Source organism: Mauremys reevesii, linkage group 5, assembly GCF_016161935.1.
Source record: "Mauremys reevesii isolate NIE-2019 linkage group 5, ASM1616193v1, whole genome shotgun sequence".
NCBI lineage: Eukaryota > Metazoa > Chordata > Testudines > Geoemydidae > Mauremys > Mauremys reevesii.
Window position 1 is genome coordinate 70732853 of NC_052627.1, and position 15742 is coordinate 70748594.

The 15742-nt window shown below is 44.4% G+C and overlaps 1 protein-coding gene across 2 annotated transcripts in view; it reads left to right on the forward strand.

Moving 5' to 3' along the window:
- Window positions 1–15742, forward strand: part of LOC120406723 (polypeptide N-acetylgalactosaminyltransferase-like 6) — a 157135-nt gene that overhangs the window by 17531 nt on the left and 123862 nt on the right. The window lies entirely within an intron of this gene.

Here is a 15742-nt window from a genome sequence, read left to right on the forward strand (position 1 = left end):
CTCAGGTAAGCACTTACAACCAACCAAAAGTAGGTTGATTTAAGAACTAGAAACAAGAATGAGTGGTGGAAACAATTTATTACAATACAAAACAGAATCATAAAACCTGGGGCTACACTTTTATCAATAGTTAACTTTCCATTCCAATAAAGTAGATTTTCATCCCCTCTTCTTTTCCCCCTCCCCCAAAAAATCAGTCTCTTACAAAGTTGGCTGATTTCTCAAGAGCTGGGATCCAAAACATTCATGAAATAAACCTTCTCTCAGCCAGTGGTTTTCCTCAGTGAATAGATTGTGTATCTTTTCCTATGCTCTGTTACACTGAAAAATAATCTTTTGTTTCTATTCACAACCAGGGCAAAGTTGTTTGTTGTAATGTTCCTTTTTTTCACCTCCTAAGAGGTTTTGATTGTTTGGTGGTGCCTCTCACGGTTTTCCATTGATAGTTTTAGGAAGGAGCAAGGCTGTTCAATTGAGCCTTGTATTACCTCACCAGCTGATTAGGGAGGGGCATAACCATTCCCCTTGCCTGAATGTGTCATCACCCAGACACATTATCTTCTGGAGACCAATTTCTACTCCAAGTCCATAAAGCGTGGTTTCAGTATAAAGACGTAATTTCTTAAATATGACCCATACATTGACAAATTACAAGCATTCGTTAGACACTGCACATGATATCCTTTATGGATAAATACCCTGCCAGATATGTTTGGTGTAATGAGTTTGTCAGGTGTGAGGTGAGAGCTGCTTGCAAAGAGCAGGGGGACCCTTTGCCAATGGGTCTTTCTGCTCACATGGTGTTACATAATGTTTTTTGTTGCCTGCTCCTCCACAGACTATTTATACACATCTCCTTTTGCAAAGGTAGCTCTATACCAGGGATTCTCAACCTTTTTCTTTCTGAGGCTCCCCCAACATGCCATACAAACTTCATGGCCTACCTGTGCCACAATAACTTTTTTATTTTCCAGCAGCAATTCAGGTAGGTCAGGGGGGGGTAAGCAGCAGGGCACTGCTGCCTGGCCATGCCCCATTGGGCCCCCCATTAAGCTAAGTTACTCAGGCTTCAGCTTTGAGTGGGAGTGGTGGGGCTGGGGCTTTGGCTTCCCCAGTCAGTCCAGTGAACGGTCCTGCTCTCTCTCTCTTTTTTTTTGACAGACCCCCTGAAACCTGCTTACAGCTCCTCAGGGGCCCCAGGCCCCTGGTTGAGCACCACTGCTCTATATGATTATTTACCTTAGGGATCATCATGGATTCTTTACTATGCTTTTGTGAGTCTTTGCTATTAATGAATGCATCAGCTCTCTGATAATCTTGGTGTTCTGTAGGATATGGAGCTATTGAATCATCTCCTAGAAGAGCTGTTGGCTCTTCACATTCACCCTCATTACTAAGAATAAGATTTTGTCATGGAGGTAATGGACTTCGCTGCTTCAGCTGTACTCCGTTCACCGGGACAGCGGGTGCCCGGGAGCTATCAGCCACTGTGGGGGCTCGGGAGCTCTCAGTTCCATCCCGCACTGGCAGTCAGCCTCCCCACCTCCATTATTTTTAGTAAAAGTCATATGTCACTGGCTTCTGCAAATTTTTGTTTATTGCCCACGACCTGTGTGTGACTTTCACTAAAAATAACCATGACAAAATTTTAATCTTCCTCATTGTTTTCTGACATTTAGTTATCTTTACTCTTTGCACATGGACTCTTCCTTTCATTTCTCCCTTGAAGCCTATCTCCAGTTTGGTCATGAAGAAAAGGTTTCAAAGATCTTGTCTGCCACCCTTCTCTCCTCCTAATATGCTTGGTCTAACAAATTCAATTGACTTGATCTTCTCAGCTTAGTTACCTTTTTTCAGGACAGAAGCCGATCTGTAATTTATTGACCTGCTCTTTGGGAGAGCCAAGCTGCTCTGTTTAGTGATGCTGGAAAGTGAGAGGGAAGCTGCTGGTGGGAGTGAAAGGAAAATAAGAGGAAATACGCAGAAAGGGGGAGCAGTGCAGACATAAAAGTAACAGGGAGGAGGAGGAAAAGCAGTGTCGGGGTGGGGGACATATTTCCCTTGTGTAATATGTTCCGAAATCGTCACGTCTTGTTGTTAACCCCCTTTCTTTCTTTAACATTTCTGTTTTCCATATCGTTTTTATGACTTTTTAATGTGTGTGCACAGCTCAGCGCCACCTTAATTCTCCACTGTAATTTCTTAAAGTATATTAGTAAAGCTGTTTTGGAATGTCATGGATTAATGATGCATTTAAACTGCTTTAAAATGACCCTAGGCGAGGTCAATTATTGAAATAGTGCCAGTGAGGAATATTTTATTTTGATTGCAGTAAGCTCTTAGTTTTATGTTAATCACATCATACAAACATGACCTGCAAGGTTTTAATGTTGTACTGAATTCAAAATGTGAGAAGATAGCATATTTCAAACTCTTTTTTTTTTTAAATGGAAAACTGAAATCTCTGCTCAGACTTGGCATTCAGAAAGCAGACTCTAGTCTCATTCTATTCTGGTATATGTGTGGTCACTTTTTTGGTGCTGATTCTGAGTAGAGCAGGCTTGTCTGACCTTTGTGATAAAAAGGCAGAATTTACTGAGGCACAGGTGCTGCTTATGGTCAGTTATGTAATGCTGCATTTTCTTTCCAATTCCATAGCTCCTGTCCCTGCCCGCAGGTATATGGATCTTGGGGAGCAATTACCACACAGGTGGGGTGCCAATTAATTTCTTTATTAAAGGAAAAAGGAAGTGGTGGGAATTTAACAATGAAATACGATGGGATGGGGTGTATAGAGTGTTTACAATAGACAACGATGGGGGGGGTTCTTATTGAACAGTGTAGGGAGTTCTAACAGTGGGGTACAGTAAGTGGGGTTCAGCACAATGGGATACAGTACAGTCAATAAGCAACTCAACTTTATATAGGAACAACTTTAGATACAGTGTGGAATGCAAAATGTACCCAAAAGAAATGCAAAGTAAAATGGTAGCTTCAATGCAATACAAAGTATATCAGAAAAGTGGAGGCAACCAATGGGGTATTATAACCACAAGTAAAATGTGAATCACAGTGCAATGATACAATATGGGTGATAAGTGAAATTATGCAATGTAACAGTATAAAAGAAAATTAATGACTTAATTTGTGAGGCTGTGATAGCAGATAATCTGCAAGAGTGTACCTAAAGGCTGGGTCGAGAAACAGGAGTGGGGAGAGGAGTGAATGATCAGTGGCAACTGATGAGAGGAGAGTGTAGCTGCAAGCAGCGAGAGACTCTGAAGCCCTGTGGGGTGAAGCCCAGAGCAAGGAAGCCAAGGGATGGCTTCACCAGCTACTGCTGGTGGCTGCAGCAGTGGATACGGCTAAAAGCAGTGAGCCCCGAAGCAAAGCCCACTGGAGCAGAGCTTAGCGGCGGCACAAACTTATTTTTAGCGGCAAAGTGCCACGGAGTTTAAGAGAGGTTTTAAGACACAGACCAAGGTTTAGCTTGAGTCTGTGTGCTGGGGAAACAGAGCCAGCAGCTAAAATAATAAAATAAAAGTATAGAAAGTTTCACAGAGGGATTCTTACCAGTCCCCAAGGCAGCAGCAAAGGCAGAAGCAGCAACAACATCAGAAGAAGCAAGGAGGACTCGGTATGGTCTCGATAATCAGGAGGTCTTTCAGGCAGCAATTCATTCTTCATGGGGGGGGGTTTAAAAACGGGGGTACGCTCAAAAATAAAACGAAAGCGGAGAAAGGACCCCCCCAGAACCCCTGGCTGATCAGACCAGGCAGCAATGCAGGAACCTTTCTGATGTTTGTTTCAAAATGCCTGTTTTTTAAAGACAAACTCAGGCAGTTTCCTGCCAGTAATCCTGATAGGGTCCCTCTGTCACAGGGGAGGAGACACAGGGGAAAACTGCAGGTGAGCACAGAGACGTGCCTGGGCAGAGTCCTGGACAATAGGTGTGAGTTCACACCTCAGGGCTCAAAAACACATGAGGCCTATGACTCATGCCCAGGATCTCAAAAACACATTAGGTCTTGCAGCTCTGGACATTGCCTACCCTACACAAAGCCCAAGTTTAACAAGGTGATAACAGGACCAACCCTTTGAACAGGGCAGTGGTCCCACTTAGCACGCAGCACAAGTGGCCATCCCTTTTGAGAAGGGCAATGGCTCTTGGTAAATGACTTAAGGGGCCCTCCCTTTGAGAAGGGCAGTGGCCTTGGTAAACAACTTAACAGCCAGGGAGGGGCGGCCACAGGAGGAGAACAAAAACAAAATGGAGTAAGGGGACAGCAGTAAGAAACAAAATGGAATAGGGGGAAAGCTGTAACAGACAGCTCCCAGCTCAGTAATATTACAGTGCATCCCAAGTATTTAAAAATAGATATAATCTCCCTTCCTTCCTTCCTTCCCAGCCTATGGGAGAAATAGCTTGAGTAGAGTGGGGTTTTTGTTTGTTTGTTTGTTTTGGTAGCGGGTGTAACTTGAGGTAAAGGTAAGATGCCTAAATTTTTAATATTCTGTTGGTAACAACTCCTTAAGCTCCTACTAAAACGAAGTCAAAGGCAAAGCAGGGATTCTGAATGACTTTTTATTATGTTTCTGACATTCTGTGCCCTTTCAAACAGCAACAGCCAGCTACAGATTTGCAGATGATGATGTCAAGAGTGGAGAATCATCAGATTGTTCTTAAGCACATGGCTAGAAGCAGGCCTTCAATTCCTCTTAAATGCTGGGGTAGCAAAGGCATCTGTGACTGTGTGTGGAGAGAAACATGGACTTATGTGTTCCACAATCACACAGTGCAGGGTAGTGCACCGAAAAAACCAAACCCAGATCTGTCTTGGGCAAATTGACTCAGCGGCGAACAAATTTAAATGCTTAGTGATATTACTATTGAGATGGTCTATGAGGTGCACTAAACAGGAAATCATAAGAGATACTATGAAGATGAATTACCATCATGTGCTGGCACTTCAGTGGGAAGTAAGGATAATTCCTAGCACGGTGTGAGACTGTTGTGCCCCAACAGAGCATCAGAGAACTTCCCCGCTGCTCCAGCTTCATTCACAAAAACAGTACATCTAATTTCTTGTGGTGAAGTTCACATTAGTGATTATGTAGGTAATTATGTGCAGAAGACATGGCTTCCTTTGGAAAGGAGTCACTTCCATATGCTTTTTACTTTTGAGTGGAACTGGTTGAAAAATTACATTTTTAAAATAATTTTGATTGAAGAAAGGGACAAATTTTTCACAATTTATTTGTTTTCAGTAAATTCCCCCATATTTCAACTGATTCCACTTTTGAATATAGAGATGTACTGCTGTTCCTCCTGTGAGCATTCGTCTCCCATTCAGGTCATCTGGTTAGCTGTATTACAGCTAGAAAGTCATCTCCATGGCAGCATTTAATGACAGCAAAGCTGACCCTCCAATGACATTGGGATTGTGCACTTTATACTTGATAATCAAGTAGTCCCAGCTACATAACCCTGTTGTCTGCAAGTCCTATATGCTTTGGGGACTCAAGGGTCTTGCCAGACGCGATGTATGGTGGGGCATGCGGGATCATGTGCTCCTGTCCCCCCCGATTTGCTTGTTGGCTTGTATTGAGCATGTTCACATGGACTGAGCATGCTCATTAATACTGCTGAAGCCGGTTGCCCTCATTCTGCACCCCCCAGTATCGGCGGGCCCGGGTCATCTCTGCGTCTTGGAGAGTCAGTGTGATCCACATACTTTTAACTGTGATGGTGGTGTTTCTTCTTACTGAATATCTAGAAGAGGAGCAGTCCTTTGAGGAGAAGTGATAACCTCTTACCACCACCACAACACTCTACCCCTACTACTGCACATAAAAAGTGACCGACAAACAACAAACAGGGCAGTTTCCTGTAAAAAGAAGGGAGACTGATGCCCCAGTAAGTCTGGAGGTTTGCCAAACAGATCTATAATAATCTCACCCCCCATCTCAGCAGTGGTAGAGGAAGAGAAATGTTAGCCTTTTCCACCAACTTGGAGCAGCCAGCTATGAGGAAAGGGTAAGGTAGCCAGTTATGAGGCCAGGAACCCAGTTTTCTAGTCCAGGAAGCAAGAAGTTCAGTGGTGACTGAGGCCCATGAGAGACCAACAGGGATCTTAAGAGTCACTATAGGAGCCCAGTCAGTGGAGGAAAAAAATGAATACATTTAAAAAAAAAAAAAAGCTTAATCCCAGCTGCCACAGAAGGAGGAGGGAGCAGAAAGTAGACAACTGTCTTTTGTTGCTGTTTTTGTTTTGTTTTTGTTTTTTGGGGTCTGAACTCTTTTTGTGAGGTGCTCAGACACTACACTGATATGTGTGGTAGAAACACCTGGATAGGTAAATAATCATTGGGGAAACCAATAGCCAGTTGTGGAGGGGCACTAGGGTGGACTCTTTACATACATGAGGAAGGGACAGAGTATGGGACAGAAAGTTGTGTAGGATAGGGTCCTCACTTTTAAGTTGTACTTGGAATCCTGTCCACCTGTTTTTCTGTTCTTACCAAATGTTGAACTCTATGTTCAGTGTACTAACTGCAGCAAGCATTCTCTCATCGATCACATTTATATAATGTGTACAGATTAGGTCTTCGGAGCAGAAGCAGAACCTACAAGAAACTTTAAAAAGTTGTGGAACTCATTGGCACTTATCAATAACTCTGGCCCTTAGGGTGAACAATTTGCATTAAACTTAGTAAAATGTAACTTCAGATTACATGTAGTGGGTGGTGTTGGGAGATCAAGCCACACAGAGTGAAAAGATTTTACATTAATTACTGGATGTTTGAAAATATCTTGGTATGCCAGAAAGGAAGGTAAAAGTTGGCATAAGATTCATAGTCCTGCAGTTTCTTAGTGAATTTGAGGTGAAGCAAATTGAGAGATGTGGAACAACTACGGTGGGCTGAACATATCTGTAATTATATGCATTTTTATATTTAAAAAAGCATTTATGTGTGCCAAACTGCTTCAGAGAGAGAGACAAAGCTCAGCAGCAGAAAATTGAAGTACAGAGGCAATTGGGGGAGATTTTCAAAGGCACAAATGGCAGGTAGACAGATAACTCCTTTTGAGAGTCCATGGAAATTGAGCATCACCTAACTATCATTATTGCTTTTGAAAATCTTCCCCATTTTGTGCTGGGTATTAGCAATATCTCCCCCCAAATCTACATGCATCTTAATTAGAAAAAACATCAAAACTGGAGGGAATATGTACAAACCAACTTAATATTAGTGCAATGTCATTTCCCCCACCTCCTCCCTTCCCAGGGTAAAGTAGCGAAATCTTAGATAGGGCTGATGGCCAGGCAGCAACCAGAGGTCAAGTTGTTGTCTTGCATTAGCATGGTACATGTGAAACAGTGGTTTGATTCTTCCTGTATAGGGAAAACTGTGTCTGCATCCATACATAATTGTATGGGATGAGTTCAGGATCTCAAAAATTTTTTTAGACTATATGCTGTGGGGCAGAGTTGTACATGCGTGACTCTGTAGTTAGAACTCGATGCAATATGAATGATATTCTGTTACTTCTGCCTTATGCATGTTTGTTGTTCAACTCTAAACTTTGTTTGATATCCAGGAATTTATACTGGATGCCAGTAAGAATGGAATCTACCCCAGAAGTGTATGCAACTCAACTGTCCAAGAATAAAGAAAAACATCTTTTCCCTTAAGTACATATTTTACTTACTGGAAACCTTTTCATTAGAATTCTGTATGGGAGGTGCTAGTCAGGGATTTGCCAGGTGCTTACCAGAATACTACTTAGAGCTTGCTGACAGTAACTGGTGGAAATAAATGCTGATATTTTTCCTGTGAATTGCATAGTGTGCAGTTGCTAATGCACAAAATAGTGTATTTAATTCATAAGACAAAAAGTGTTTCCTAAGATCTGTTTTAGAATTTAAGTTTGAATGCTCATTTGCTAAAACCTACCTATACACTAGAAAAATCAAGCTTTACATACGGGACAAAAATTGTCCTGTTTCTTTTTAAAGATGTATGTAGTTCACAGTTCTTGCTCACATGTAAATGATTCACAGTATAACACTGTGCCTGCCTTGCAGTTGTTTTTAGAATTGCCAGACTTTTGAGTCTTGTACTATTTAGTCATGTAATGTTTTCAGTCTATTTCTTGCCAAAACAATTGGGAGTGGAGTTTTCAAAAAGTACTCACCGTTGGCCTCACTCTGCACTTACTGAAATAGTTGGTAAAATGCCCATTGATTTCAATAGGAACAGTTATAATTATTACTCTCACCATCTTGGGCCGAGTTTCCCTCTCGTTCCCCAGTACAGAATTCTTCTTTTCTTGGGTAGCATCTGTTTGACTACTTGATTTGACTCATTCCCAACTCCTTTCATTGTGGTACCTTCTCTCATGTTTTCTCCTATGCCTGAAACAGTCTTCCAAAACTATGCCTCTTTCTTTCAAATAAATTCTGAACATTCATCTACTCCATGAAGCACTCTAGGTATAATAAATCCAATCCATATTGTGCTTGATTTGTGTTGTCCTGTGTTGTATTGTTACTCTACACTGTAAAAGCTTTTCTAAGGGACCTCTAACTTGTTTAGTGAAGTTCCTCTTTTGAACAGCACTACTGGAACTAAACATACAATAATTTATTATTCTGCACAATTTTTTCCTTTTTCTTATTTTGTTGTAGCTTTGTTTTGAGCAGAGCATAATGTTTTTATTTCTGGTGGATTAGACGGGGGAGTCTTGTAGCACTCAGAACAGTAAATAAATGGTAAAATGCTCCTTGACATAAGGAATTTAGACTATATGAATTTGGGATCTGGACACAAAGACCTTAGAGTTTAAAAGACAGACACACAGGAGATGAGATACACTGGTGAATTCAGAGGAAAGAGAACAAATAAACTGCATTGCTGGCTAATTAAGTGGTTTTGAATTATAGAAGGAGAGAAAAAGCATCTTCAAATAACTTTTTAAAGTATGTGTAAAACTGAGTTAAACTAGAAAAAGGATATCTTGATGACTTCTTCAACAATAATTTACTTTCAATATATTGCTTCCCCTGTGTAACCTATTTCTAAACCTAATTAGAATCATAGAATAGAATAATAGAATATCAGGGTTAGAAGAAACCTCAAGAGGTCATGTAGTCCAACCCCCTACTCAAAGCAGGACCTAACCTCCAACTAAATCATCCCAGCCAGGGCTTTGTCAAGCCTCACCTTAAAAACCTCTAAGGAAGGAGATTCCACCACCTCCCTAGGTAACCCATTCTAGTGCTTCACCACCCTCCTAGTGAAAAAGTTTTTCCTAATATTCAACCTAAATCTCCCCCACTGCAACTTGAGACCATTACTCCTTGTTCTGTCATCTGGTACCACTGAGAACAGTCTATATCCATCCTCTTTGGAACCCCCATTCAGGTAGTTGAAAGCTATCATCAAATCCCCCCTCATTCTTCTCTTCTGCAGACAAAATAATCCCAGTTCCCCTCATAAATAACCCCAGCCTCTCCTCATAATTCATGTGCTCCAGCCACCTAATCGTTTTTTGTTGCCCTCTGCTGGACTCTTTCCAATTTTTCCACATCCTTCCTGTAGTGTGGGGCCCAAAACTGGACACAATACTCCAGATGAGGCCTCGCTAATTCCGAATAGAGGGGAACGATCACATCCCTCAATCTGCTGGCAATGCTCCTACTTATACAGCCCAAAATGTCATTAGCCTTCTTGGCAACAAGGCACACTGTTGACTCATATCCAACTTCCCATTCCCTGAAACCCCTAGGTCCTTTTCTGCAGAACTGCTGCCTAGCCACTTGGTCCCTAGTCTGTAGCAGTGCATGGGATTCTTCTGCCCTAAGTGCAGGACTCTGCACTTGTCCTTGTAGAGCCTCAGCAGATTTCTTTTGGCCCAATCCTCTAATTTGTCTAGGTGCCTCTGTGTCCTATTCCTACCCTCCAGCATATCTGCCACTCCTCCCAGTTTAGTGTCATCTGCAAACTGCTGAGGGTGCACTCCACGCCATCCTCCAGATCATTAATGAAGATATTGAACAAAAATGGCCCCAGCTCCGATGTGAAATGCACCATATCTGACACCTGGAAATCTAGATAGAGCAGACATGTTTTCAATAGGCTTCTGTGAACGGTTCATTCAAACAAAATTTGAGTAGACCATTGTCTGGTCATGAATATTATTTGATCTCTAACCAAGAATGATTTGGGATTGCTTGTAATTTGAGCTGAATGGTACATACAGACAATAACTTTTATGGAACTATATTTTGGAAGATTAAAAATTGTATATGCAGAATGCTGCCAGACACCAAGCATGTAGATGTAAATATATAAAATGTACATATTAACATACTGACCCTGGAAATGAATAACCATGGGAAAGAACATCCTACTACAACTTAGAACATCCATCTTTTCTTTTAAAAATATTGAGAAGTGTGATAAAGAGCAATCTTACCACAGAGTATTAAAAAATAAATTGTATATTGGTAACAACTTCCCAATAAAACCACAGATCTGCTAATTTTATGTGAAATAACTACTAACAGCAAGAGTGCAACACAGAAAGATACACCTTAATTGCTGAACAATTAAAAATTAATACATACTGATTGTGAAGCTCTTACTTAATTTGTCTAGCTGTATTTAAGATGCAAATAAAACAAATAAAGTTGTTCAGAGGCTGAACAGAACATACGTCTTTCTATTTAATATCCGCATTCTGGGGGAAAGGTTCTCTCCTCTGTTCTGTTGCTGCTGGGATCTTTCTCGTTGAGCAGTGTGGACCAATCTTGGTTGTTTTTTATGGCTGCCACTATCTTGGTAGGTTACCTTGTGTAAGTTTCTTCACTGCTCTCTGACTCAGTTTCCCTATATGTAAAATGAGGCTGATACAGACCTCTTTTGTAAAGTATTTTTAAAACTACAGATGAAAAATGCTAAAGAAAAGCTGGATATTATTTTATTATTATTATTTATTTATTTATTATGACTGAGACTGCTGAGGAGGCCTCTCCCTTGTGGTTGCTGCTAGAGGGCTGACAACCCTGCTGTCTTCTAGCTGTTGCAAGGGACTCATTGTACTGGCCACTTCTGGGAGTTGTTTCTTTTCCTTTCCTGGATGAAGGTGGCTGTGGTTATCATGACCCTCTTCTCTGTGGGCTGACTCCGTGACTGACTTTTACTCTACTTCTCCATCGTCAGCGCCGAATAAAGAAATTATTGTTTCCAGGAAAACCAGTGAGATATTGTTCTTGCAGACTAGTGACATGACAAAATATGTTTCATTCTCAAGTTAAATCCCTCCACCTCTTCCACCCAAACAAGAACCAGCAATTTCCACTGGCAGAAATGATCATTTTTCACAGGCAGATACACACGAGAGACTATCAGATCTCTTTTCAGCATGTTCACTTTGAAACCAGGGGTATTGCTCACAGAGTGCTATGCTATTTAGCATGGATAAGGGTGGCAGAATCTGGTCCTATGATGTCAACTTTCAGCAGCTCTGAGAAGGCTCAGATTCAACTCTTAACACAGTGAAGCCTGTCAGCACTTCAGTTTGGCTTCTTTCTATCTGTCTCACTCACCCCTTTCTCTGATTCAGCTCCCCATCTTGACAGAAATTAAACAGAGCAGCAATCATTCTCATGATACCTTTTATGTTGCTACCTAAATGTCTCCCTCCATACACTTTAATTGTTTTTTTGTGTTGCTACTCCTTGATTGGCCAGTTAGTTTGTGATGCCATCTTGTAGGTAAGATGGACCTGTTCAAATACAGGATTTTGTCACACAGCAACCACTGTAAAATTAAAATGTTGGCTGCTGTCGCTTAAAACTAAACAAAGGGCTGTTTAATATAATTTTACAGTTACACATTGTAATTTGTGTATATCCACCAAATACAACAATGGATTCGACATTTGTGGATTCTTAACTCCAGCTTCGATTTCTGCTCGTGCCCACCATTATTGGTGCCACCCACCCAAATGCAATTTTTCCCTTCGAATTTCACAGGATTTCAATCCACATCTGGGGAAAATGTGGTGGCCACGCCCCCCCCAATGCCCCTGTCTTCCTTGAAAGCGCCCGCGGAAAATCTGTCGCGCTTCCCTCCGGTCTGCAGCAGCGTGCGCGCCCTGGCACTGCGCATGGCGCCGCTGCATTCTACGGCTCGCGTCAGCTTCACGTGTTCATTCCCAACGCGCCCACGCTCCGGCTGCCACCGGCCGAGAGAGTCGAGCAGGAGGCCGCGCAGGTTCCGGTGGCGCCAGGGCTCTGCAGGGCAGGTGGCAGTGGGGCAGTCAGATGCTGATGGCGGTGGAGTGGTGTCAAGTTCATGGGCGGCGAGTGCGGCAGACCTCTCACGCAGCAGCTGGGACTGGGGGTGGTGGCTGTGTGGGCAGGGGACTGGGCGGGAGGAGTGGGCAACAGGTGGCGGGGGGCCCTGTGCTGGCACAGACAGGACACAAGGATGCTAGCAGCCCTGAGGATGCTGGGATGACGGGTGGCAGACTTCGTGGGATGTGGCCATAGCCCAGAGCCGCCCAGCCAGACTGCGACGCCCCTGGCTGAAACCAGCGACTGGCCCGAGCGAGTGGCCAAGCGCACAGCCAAAAGGGCCAAGCCATGTCCATCCAAACTTGAGCCAGCAAATAGTCCTGGCTCATGAGCAACCACTGTAGGGCAGCATCAGCCAGATGGCTTCGCCAGATCTGGATTCGCTTCGCACGCCGCTGGATGGGCCAATATCTCAGGGACTGCAAAGATGGACTCGGCCAGCCCACCATCCAGGCAGCTGGGCTTGGAGCCAATGGGACGTTTCAGTGGTAGCTTGCAGGGGCCTCACCATGGACGTCATGGTGTTCCAACAGGTGGTGTCATTGGGCTGGTGTTCAGGTGGACTGGTGTGCAACAGGTGTTCCAGAACGGGTTCAGGCACCACGTCTTCCCGGACCCGGTTGGGGACATGGAATATGGCCTGTTTGGATGGATCCCCGGGGACCGGGCCACGGCAAGGACTACTCCGCGCGGGCACGGCCTGGCTACCCTCTAAACAACTGGCGCGCCCTACCCTAACTTCAACTGCCGCTGTGGCGTGGAATGGCTGTGGGCTGAATGGAAGCGAGATGGAGGCTGACTTGCTCGGCTGAGAGACTGGAGAATGGTGGTGGAGTGCTGACCTGAGGTGGTCGAGTGGCTGGATCTCTGACTGACTGGACACCTTCAGCGAAAAAGAATCTGAGTGAGAGCAAGATCGAGCTGCTTGCCGCGCTGGCCAGTACGATCTCGCAGACAAGATGTTGGAGAAGCTGAGAGAGGGGAGCAAGAGGCTTTGAAAGCACAGAGGTCCAGAGAGCAGCAAGAGAGAGAGCCTTTTAGAGCATTTTACAGAGATCAGGAGCTTTTGAAAGAGATTCTACTTTAGTTTTAACTTAAGCCATAAAGTTTTTGTTTTTTGGGAATTAAATTTTTTACTTAATATTTTTATGTTTCTGTTTTTTTCGTTTTTGAAGGAAACATTTTTAATTAATGACTTGTGGTTTGCATTTCTGTTTATGGGTAGGTTGATGGACGCATGGGGTTGGTCGCAGGAAGGGTGGGATGTGGCTGTGGGTGGGGTTGGGGGTGGTGGGTGGGGTGGGGGGGGAGGGGGTGGGTAGTGAGGTTTGGGGTTTGGGTGGGGGGCACTGGGAGGGGGGGGGGTTTTGGGAAGGGGGATGGGGAGGGGGAGCCTGGGGCTCCTGGGATGATGTCGGGGGGGGACCTGCACAAGCACTGGACGCATCAGAAGGAAGGACCCTGCACAAGGCTACTACCTGGACTGAGACCTGAGGCCTGCCACTGCACAGACTGGTGTGTGGCCTGTGGACACAGCACAAACATGCCAAGTCTGGCACTGTGCACTGTGAGCACAAGTCTTATGCCTCCCAAAACACAAGAAAGTCTGAACACTCCAGAAAACTGACAAAAAAACAGAAACAACAGACAAACAAACTGATGAAGTCAGTAATACAACACACAGTGAAATTTGAACTTGAGTTTGTGACAATTTTAAACAAGCTTGGTGTACAAGAGTAAGAAAACAAAAGAAACAAAAAGTTTGAGCTTGTACAGGCTGTGCAACCTTGGTACGTGTTAGGACTTTCTCGCGTTTTAGTGGTGCCCTACTGGGGGACAGACTTGGTTTGGGGTGGAGGGCAGGGCTCTCGGGGAGGCGGGGGCGGGTGCTGGAGAGGCCTTGGGGTTGCGCCTCTGCTGCTCTGTCGCTTGCTCCCGGCGAAGCAGCCCTGGCGTCGCGCTCGCCTGCTGGCGGCCGCTGCCGCCTCTCCCTCCTCCTGTGTCTGCCGTGCTTTGCCTCTGCTGTCTCTGCTCTGCGCTGCCTCTCGCTCTCCGCTCCTCCTGTGGCCTGGCTGCCTGCCTCGCTCTGCAGCTGCCTGTCTTGTCTTCTCCGCCGCTGCCTTCTTCTTTTCTCCTGGCTCTGGGCATGTGCCAGCTGTTCTTTTCAGAAAAAAGTGTGTCCCAGAAAAGTGGGATGGATGGGTGAACACACACGGAAGGGGCAGCTGTAAATGTGAAACAGAGTCAGTGTGACACACCAACCAACACCAGAACTGGAACAAATACAAGAACAGTTCTATCTCAGAGAGTCCGCTCTCATTGGCAGTTCTCGAGAGAGCAGAGGAGAGCGCGCCAGAGCGAATAGATGCACGCCTCTGAGCAAAGTCCAAGCCTCATCCTTCTCAAAGAGAGTGTCTGCTTGCAAGTTAGCTGTGCCTCCTGCTGGAGTGTGAGTGTGCAGCAAAGAGTGTGCTGAGGCTTTCTCATGAGAAAAGAACGTGGAAAAAGAAAAAAGACCCGCTTTCTGGCTGCGTGTGGCTGTGCTGCTGAAGCCTGAGAGTTTCTCTCTATTAAAATCTAAAGCTCTGTTAACTGTTAAGCAAAGTTAAACAAGTAAAACTCTGTTAAGTGAGGGTCATTTAAGGTATGCAAAGTAAAAAAAAAAGAGTAACAGTTAAAAGTAACAGTACACTAAATGTAACAGCATATTGCACCACCACATCACCACAGCACTCAGGCAACACAGAGAGAGAGCTGAGACACACTGACACAGCCAGCAGCCCTGCACAGACCAGCCATGCGCCATAGAATCCCTGCGATGGTCCCCTGTGCCTGGCGGATGGATGGTGCTGTGGTGAGTGTGCTTCAGGGCCAGGCAAGCACCTCTCCACCCAAAAAAAAACCTCCTTTTTTCCAGCTTGCTTTCCAGCTGCTCTGACTTTGCTTTTTGAACTATGAGCCTTTCAGCTATAGAGGACTATTGCTCCACCTCCTGTTGTGTGTAGTTTTTATTTTTAAAATTTTTATATAGTATTTCTATTTTTATATATATATTTTTTATAAAAAAAAAAAATTCTAAAATTTTTGTAGCTTCCCTTCCTTCTTCCTCCCTGATTCGTTTGTCCGGGGCGGGGGGGGGGGGATCTGAGGGGGGGAATGAGAGAGTGAAGAGATGGCTGAGAGGGGGAGGGAAGCGGGAGTGTCGAGAGCGCCGCCTCAAAGTCCCCTTCGCCATCTTCTCATCCTTCGAACAGAGGAGGGAGGAAACACACCATCCCCATCTCCCCCTCGGGTCGAGTCCACAGGTGTCTGGTGGCGGGCACTGCAGGCCATGGCTGGCTAGCATGGCATGCAGTGCCTCGTAGAAGCTCATG